Source organism: Marmota flaviventris, chromosome 16 (genome assembly GCF_047511675.1).
Source record: "Marmota flaviventris isolate mMarFla1 chromosome 16, mMarFla1.hap1, whole genome shotgun sequence".
In the NCBI taxonomy this organism is placed as follows: Eukaryota; Metazoa; Chordata; class Mammalia; order Rodentia; family Sciuridae; genus Marmota; species Marmota flaviventris.
In genome coordinates this window covers 39,493,146-39,500,287 of record NC_092513.1, presented here as the reverse complement: position 1 = coordinate 39,500,287, position 7,142 = coordinate 39,493,146, and the positions used below count along the sequence as shown (strand labels likewise).

General features: G+C 36.4%; 1 pseudogene; it reads right to left on the bottom strand.

Annotated features, from left to right (window-relative positions):
• Positions 1 to 5,770: 5,770 nt before the first annotated feature.
• LOC114092930 (small ribosomal subunit protein eS10-like) lies at positions 5,771 to 6,257 on the bottom strand (annotated as a pseudogene).
• Between the last annotated feature and the right edge of the window lie 885 nt (positions 6,258 to 7,142).

The window sequence follows — 7,142 nt, the reverse complement described above, 5'->3', positions numbered from 1 at the left end:
TTATTATCTACCTAGCCACTAATCTGGAAAGCAAACAACCAAGCCTGCTAGAAAAGCATTCTAAACAGAAAAAAAAAAAAAAAAAAAAAAAAACTTAACTGAAGGGATTCAGGTTCCTCCAAAAGTAACATAAAATGTAAGTTCATGGAATTTTTGAAAGGCAGAATAGTTGAACATAAGCTCTAAATCATTTGATCTTGGGTTTGAAACCAGCTTCCACCATTTACTGTTGGTTTGGCTAAGTCATTTAATCTCTATAATACAGTCCAGATTTCTTTATTTACAAAATGAAGATAGAGCCAGGAATGATGGCACATTCCTATAATCCCAGCAGCTCCAGAGGCTGAGGTAGAGGATTGCAAGTTCAAAGTCAGCCTCAGCAACTTAGTCAAGTCCTAAGCAATTTAGCAAGATCCTGTCTCAAAATAAAAAAAGGACTGGGGATGTGGCTCAGTGGTTAAGTGGCCCTAGGTTCAATACTTGGTACCAAAAAAAAAAAAAAATGAAGATAGATATGTCCTTCCTCATAAATTAAGACAATATGAATATGTAACAAGCACTCTTTCAGTCATTTCCAATCTACTTTTATTTCTTTTCCCCTTGAAAATCAGAAAGCCAGGTCTCATTACTTCTTTCAGCTTTTGTAAAAAAACCTTACTTATTAGTCATCTTTGTATTATTAAATTACTAAGGTATCTAAAACAAAATACAATTTAAAATTAACCCTGTGTACATGATAAAAACAACTTGTTTCTAACTGGCTAAGAACATATGAATTCATGGGGGAAGATTATCTTTAAAAGGACATTAATTGAGACAACTGTTAAATTCAAATGCCAATTGATATTAGATAATAGTGTGACAAAACTGTAAAATTTCTTGAATTTAGTAGTTATATTGTAGGTATGTATATGTAGTTTTATAACAAACTGCCAAACTATTTTTTAGATTGGCTATACCAGTTCTTCCAGCAATGTATGAGTTCCAGTTTTTCCATACCTTTGCCAGCATTTGGAATTATGAGCTTTTTAATTATAGCTGTTTAAATAGGCATATATTGATATCTCATTGTAGTTTTAATTTGTATTTCTTTAATGTCTAATGATGTTGAATATGTTTTAACATGTTTATTTAACATGTTGTATATTATCTTCAATGAAATGTTTGTTCATATCCTTTGCCCATATTTTAATTGGATTATTTATTTTTCTCCTCTTGAGTTTAGATATTCTTCATATATGCTACATCCAAGTACTTTGTCAGGTATTTTGTTTGCAGATATTTTCTTCCTAGCTATAGTTTTCCTCACTGTTCTGATTTTTTTTCCACAGAGGGATGTTTTTAATTTTGATGAAGTCCAATTTATTAATTTTTTTTCTTTTATAGATTATACTTTTGGTGTCGTGTGTACGAACTCTTCACCTAGCCTTATGTCCTACTAATTTTTTCCTATTATTTTCCTCTAAAAGTTGTAAATAGTTTGCTTTACTGTTTTTTTGGCACTGGGCATTGTCTAGGAGGGCACCACTGTTGAGCTATATCCCTAGCCATTTTTATTTTATATTGGGTCAAGATCTTGCTAAATTGCTGAGGCTGGCCTTGAACTTGTGGTCCTTCTGCTTCAGACTCCTAAGTAGCTGGCATTACAGGCATGCACCACTATACCCACCAAATTGTATGCTTTACATTTAAATCTATACTCTGTATAGAGTTAATTTTTGTATAAACGATGGTATTTAGGCTGAAGTTCTTTTTTATTTTCTTTTTGGCCTATGAGTATCCATGTGGTACAGCACCATTTGTTGAAAAATTTATCCATCCTGCATTGAATTTGCTTTTACAGTTTTGTAAAAAAAACTTATTTGTGTGTCATTTTGGGGGTTCTCTGTTCCATTCCATCGATCTATGTATCTATTTCTCCACCAGTATGTATAGTGGACGGGCAAGAGAATGTCCTTATTCCTAGGAGATGACCTAGTATCAGAAATACTAGGTCATGACATTTACAATTTGTTCTCAAATGGTTAAGCTAATAGGAAAGACACACAGATAAACAAATGTAAGAAAATTCTAATGCGTGAAGACAATAGATAATAAGAGAATTTATTGGAACAGTCTTGAAAAATTTCTTTAGGTTTGAATTTTTTTTAAAACAGATTACAAAGTGTGGTAATATTAAATGAAGTAGTTTTATTAGGAGAAAAAAGTTTAAATTGTGCCTTTTGAAATTTATGCTTTCAATTTGCAAGCTGAAGAATGCCAGCAGATTATGAAGAAAATTAACCAGAGCAGAGATGACGGCTTAGCAAAAAGAAAACAGTAATTAAGTCTGTGGAACTGGAGCCATGGAGCTGAGAGAAGTACTTTCTGAGCTAGTGAGCTTTTACAGAATGTTTTCATGCTGCAGCATGATGACATCCCATCAAAATGATTTCCATAAAATGATTTCATAATTTCAAATCTAGTTTGATTAAAATATAAATAATATATAATTATCTTCTTTGCTTTTGAATTTGTAGGAGACTTTTGCAATATCAGCAAAATTTTACTTCATTTTCAGTGAAAAAATCCTTTTTCTGTGATTACTTCTTATGGCCTGATTTTAGAGTCATTTATCTGGTCTTCATTATCTGGTCTCTAATTTTATTAATGCACTAAATTGTTGGCTCCTTGATCCCAATCCAGTGGTTTAAATTTTTTTTCTGATAAGCAAAGAATAATTTGGTACCATTATGTACATATGTATTAGAAACCATGTTTTTAGAAGGGGGTGGTGGTGCCTACCTGTAATGCCAGTGATTTGGGAGGCTAAGACAGGAGAATCACAAGTTTGAGGCCAGCCTCAATTTAAGGTATTACATTATGACTCTCATCTTTCGTCCCCACCTTATGAAGACATTTGAATTTTGATTTTGGTTTATAACATATTAACTACCACTCCACGATTCATTTTTAGATTTATGAGAAAGACCTTCATCTTATTGTAGAGGGTCAGGACAACCTAGTAATAAACCGTTGTGTGCTGCTTTAGGCTGACATCCATCTATTTGATGAACTATTGCTTATATTTATGCTTAAATATTCTGGGCTCCAGCATGTTGTTCACAGAACTAACAATTCTTAGTCTTCTATCACATTAAATATATTAAAAATAGGAAGTGTATCGAGTTCAATTTGACTTAGTGAATATATCCTGGATCCTTTAATTGCTGATTCCTTTTTTAATTGCTTACAATTCAGATATTTTAGAATTTTATCAGGCTACATGATTCTCACTGTTAATTTCCAGAGTGTGCACTATCTTTGGAAAAAGAGGTCTATTGTAGATGCTTTATCAAAAGGGACTACATATAGAATGTTGTCTAGTGATGGGTGTACTATTTCAATAGAGCTAGAAGTTTTTATTGGGGAGGACATTTGTAGTCCTGAAAGTATTCCTTTCACCAAAAAATTAGAAGTTTGATCACAATCCATTGTCCTAAATACTGAGTGGCTAGTGCTTATTGAAGGCCCATGATGTCATGAGTGAGACTCCTCAGTGCAAACATGTCTACATCAAAGTGAAGATTGCATTTGTAAGTCTTCTTTCTTGCATATTCCTGATAAATACCATGGTGATTATTATGTGATGTGTCCTAATATGATGAGGACGCAAATTGATTTGAGGTTTGTAAAAATTGTAATACAGGAAAGGATCTATTTATTTTAAAACAGTTTAGAATTGCCTTTGAGGCATCACATCACTTAATCTCGTGTTGGACATGTTTAGATGAAATCAACATAGTTTGTGTCTACATTATTCTAAACCTGGGATTTCTTGATGGAACATTTATTTCTCTCTGTGTCTGCCTTCATCATTGCTCAAGTACTATTTGCTGATGTTCTTTGATATTGTTGCACATCTAATTTGTAAGTGATTACCATCATAATCAAGAATTGATATTTAGCCGGGTGTGGTGGGCACACCTGTAACCCCAGTGGCTTAGGAGGATGAGACAGGAGGATCATGAGTTCAAAGCCAGCCTCAGCAATTTAGTGAGGCCCTAAGCAACCCAGTTGAGAGGCTATCTCTAATTAAAATACAAAACAAGGCTGGGGATGCAGTTCCGTGGTCGAGTGCCCCTGAGTTCAATCTCCAGTACCACAAAAAGAAATAAAGGATGGAAGGAAGGAAGGAGGGAAGGAAGGAAGGAAGGAAGGAAATTGATATTCAACCCACCTTGGGAATGTGGCAGGCATGGGTCTCCTGGTCTGTAGATTTTGAGTTACCTGTGAGCTCTGGTCCAGAAGACTTCGGGAGGTGAAGCCAGAGACTGATTCATATGTGCCCAGTTCAAATGCACTGAGTCAAAAGGGAAGAGAGAAACTACAGTGAACTGGTTTTGGGGATGGGGATGCAGGTCAACAGAAATAGACACAGAGCAGGAAAAGGAGACATGAAGCCAGTGTGCCAGGGTGTGGCTTGGTTTAGGCAAATCTTGGAAGACAGATATCCCTTTTGTTCATTTCATGCTGCCTACAGGTTGGACATAAAGATTTTCAGTGAAAGGTTTTCAACAAACAGCTATTATTATTATAATTGTGATGTTTTCATTTTCATCCCTAGAATGCAACTTACCTGGACCTATAGATAGGAATCATCTGAAACAGCTGTTTATTTTAATTCGTATATCTTGATCTTCTATTTCCAATTAACAATGTTTGGGCCACTCTTTCTAGTTAAATCTTACAATATATTTCTTAGGAAAGATGAAAGCCAAGGTTTGTATCCTAAGAAACTTAATGCTGAAAATCCCTTTATTTTCTAGCTCGAGTTCTCATAGTACTTGTTTCACTTTATAGGGTCCAGGTACTGATTTCTGTTGGCATATGTGACATCCTTCTTTCCCGGTTCTCAGATTTCTCTATTCTTTCTTTGCTGGCCCATCTTCTAGGATCAGGCATTTAAGAGTCAAGAGATCTTCCAGGCTCAGTCCTATCATTCCTCAGATCCATCAGTGATCATATTCATACAAGTGTCAAGGAGCATCTTTGAGAACGGCATGATAGTGCACTCCTGTAATCCCAGGAACTCGGGAGACTGAGGCAGGAGGTTGGCAGGTGCTAGGCTAGATTTAGCGAGACTATGACTCAAACTAAAAAGGACCGGGAGTGTGGCTCAGTGGTAAAGTGCCCCTGGGTTCAATCCCCAGTACTGAAGAGAAAATATTACTTGCTCAAGTACCATCTTTATATGAACCAATCTTAGATTCTCACCTGAATCTCTCCTTGGAGTACCAGACATGTATTTTCCAGGAACTCTTTATTCAGCATCTCTGATTATCTCACAGGCATCTTAAATACATCATGTCTGAGACCAAATTTATCTTCACTTCATGTTGTAAAACTCAGGAATCGTCATGCCTTCCAGCACTTTCTTAAGCCAAAGTCTGGGAGTCGTTCGTACTTGGCACATTCTTTTTCCTTACATCACACATGCAATTCATTAACAAGTTCTGTTGACTTTACCTCCTATCTCTTAAATCTTTTTGTGTTTCTTACTATTTACTTTCATTCTTCTACCCCAAAATATCATCCCTATTTTTGGACTACTGTCAGTCTTCCTAAGTCTATGTTTACTCCCTAAGTATGTGTCCTCAAATTTCTTAAATCATTCTTCTGGCCAAAAGCATCCATCGACTTCCATTATTCTTGGGAGAAAAGGAAAGTTCTTTTTTATTTTTTTCTCACTACAAGTTCATTCAAAACAAAATAATGCCCTCCAACTTCACTAAGGTGGCTGACCACATAGATGACCAAATCTTCCTCTAAACTGGAATTTGGTTGCCAACCCAACCCCAGCCTCTGCTTTCTTATCAGCACCAGGGGGCATAGCATTCTGTCTGTAGGCGTCTCTGTTGGCTTCCCCTCTTGTGGGTCTTGCAGGATGCTCACCCTCCAGACCTTTGGGCCGAGGCCTGCTAGTTTCTTATCAGTTAAGGCGTAGAGTGCAGGCACAATCTCAGGTGGCAGATGCAGGTAATTATGGAGATATTTTTACTAGATGCCCTCTCAGTAAGGTAGAAAGTCTCCGGGCAAACTTCCTTCACATAGCCTTGAGACTTGAAAAACTGTATGGCCTTCATGACATGAAGGTTGGGCACATTCTTATCTGCCTGCTCTGGGTGCTTGGCCATGTGAATATTCTTGGCTATCATTATTTTCTCCTTAAAAAGGAGTTCATAAATGGCAATCCGATTCTTCTTAGGCATCAACATTGTGGAGGCTTCAGGTTCCAAGGCCAAGACTGGAAAGGCAAAAGGAAAGTTCTTAACTTGTCCTACAAAATTAGGATCTGCTTCTTGCTTAACCTTTCCAACTTCCCAATTTTTCTTCACTTTCTTACTGGAGTCCATGGCACTATTAGTCATAGGTTCTGTTTCTGTAGTTTTGCCATCCCCTTTCCCAGCAGAGGGGCCTCACACATGCTGTTTTCTCCATGTAGAACACCTTCACTGCCTTCCCCATCTGGCTATGATCAGTTCATCTGAAATCTCAGTTCTTAGCTTACTTGTTCAAAGCAGTTCTGATGGTCAAGTTCTGTTCTGGTCCTGCTACACCCTCCCAGAGCACCATTTCCTGCTTCCTAGCACTTACTCCATTCGTAACTACATATGCAAATAGCTCCTTGTCAGTGTCCATGTAAGCTCCATGAGGACACAGCCACAATAAATAATGGCTATATTGATTTGATTTCCACCAACAGTGGATGAGAGTTTCCCTTTCTGTGTATCCTCACCAGAATTTGATGGTAGCCATTTGACTAGGGGGAAATGCTATCCCATTGTGATTTAAATTTTTTTTTTTTTTTTAGTTGTAGATGGACACAATACCTTCATTTAATTTATTTATTTTTTTCTTTAGTTCCCACATATTAGAAAAAACATATGGCCCTTGACTTCCTCAGTTTGGCTTATTTTGCTTAACATAATGTTCTGAAATTCCATTCATTTTCCTGCAAATGACATAATTTCATTCTTCTTTGAGGATGAATAAAACTTCATGGTGTATATTTGCAACATTTTCTTTATCCATTTATCTGTTGATGGACACATAGACAGGTTCCATATTTTGGCTATTGTGAATTTGCTGCTATTAACATG